Below are 767 nucleotides of genomic sequence, written 5' to 3'. Positions count from 1 at the left end.
CTTTGGGGGCCAGCAACAGTTGCCAGGGCAACGCTGGGCATGGCAGGGGGCTTAAGGGGGCCTGGACCCGCCCACTTCCGCTTTGGGGGCCAGCAACAGTTGCCAGGGCAACCCTGGGCATGGCAGGGGGCTTAAGGGGGCCTGGACCCGCCCACTTCCGCTTTGGGGGCCAGCAACAGTTGCCAGGGCAACCCTGGGCATGGCAGGGGGCTTAAAAGGGCCTGGACCCGCCCACTTCCGCTTTGGGGGCCAGCAACAGTTCCCAGGGAATACCCTGGGCATGGAAGGGGGCTTAAGGGCGCCTGGACCCGCCCACTTCCGCTTTGGGGCCAGCAACAGTTGCCAGGGCAACCCTGGGCATGGCAGGGGGCTTAAGGGGGCCTGGACCCGCCCACTTCCGCTTTGGGGGCCAGCAACAGTTGCTAGGGCTACCTGGGCATGGCAGGTGGATTAAGGGGGCCTGGATCCGCCCACTTCCGCTTTGGGGGCCAGCAACAGTTGCCAGGGCATACCCTGGGCATGGCAGGGGGCTTAAGGGCGCCGTGACCCGCCCACTTCCGCTTTGGGGGCCAGCAACAGTTGCCAGGGCTACCCTGGGCATGGCATGTGGATTAAGGGGCCTGGACCCGCCCACTTCCGCTTTGGGGGCCAGCAACAGTTGCCAGGGCAACCCTGGGCATGGCAGGGGGCTTTAAGGGGGCCTGGACCCGCCCACTTCCGCTTTGGGGGCAGCAACAGTTGCCAGGGCTACCCTGGGCATGGCATGT

This window comes from Crinia signifera, unplaced genomic scaffold, assembly GCF_055691185.1.
Source record: "Crinia signifera unplaced genomic scaffold, ASM5569118v1 HAP2_SCAFFOLD_630, whole genome shotgun sequence".
NCBI classification, from domain to species: domain Eukaryota; kingdom Metazoa; phylum Chordata; class Amphibia; order Anura; family Myobatrachidae; genus Crinia; species Crinia signifera.
The sequence above is the reverse complement of the archived record's forward strand: the minus strand, read 5'-3'. Positions refer to the sequence as shown.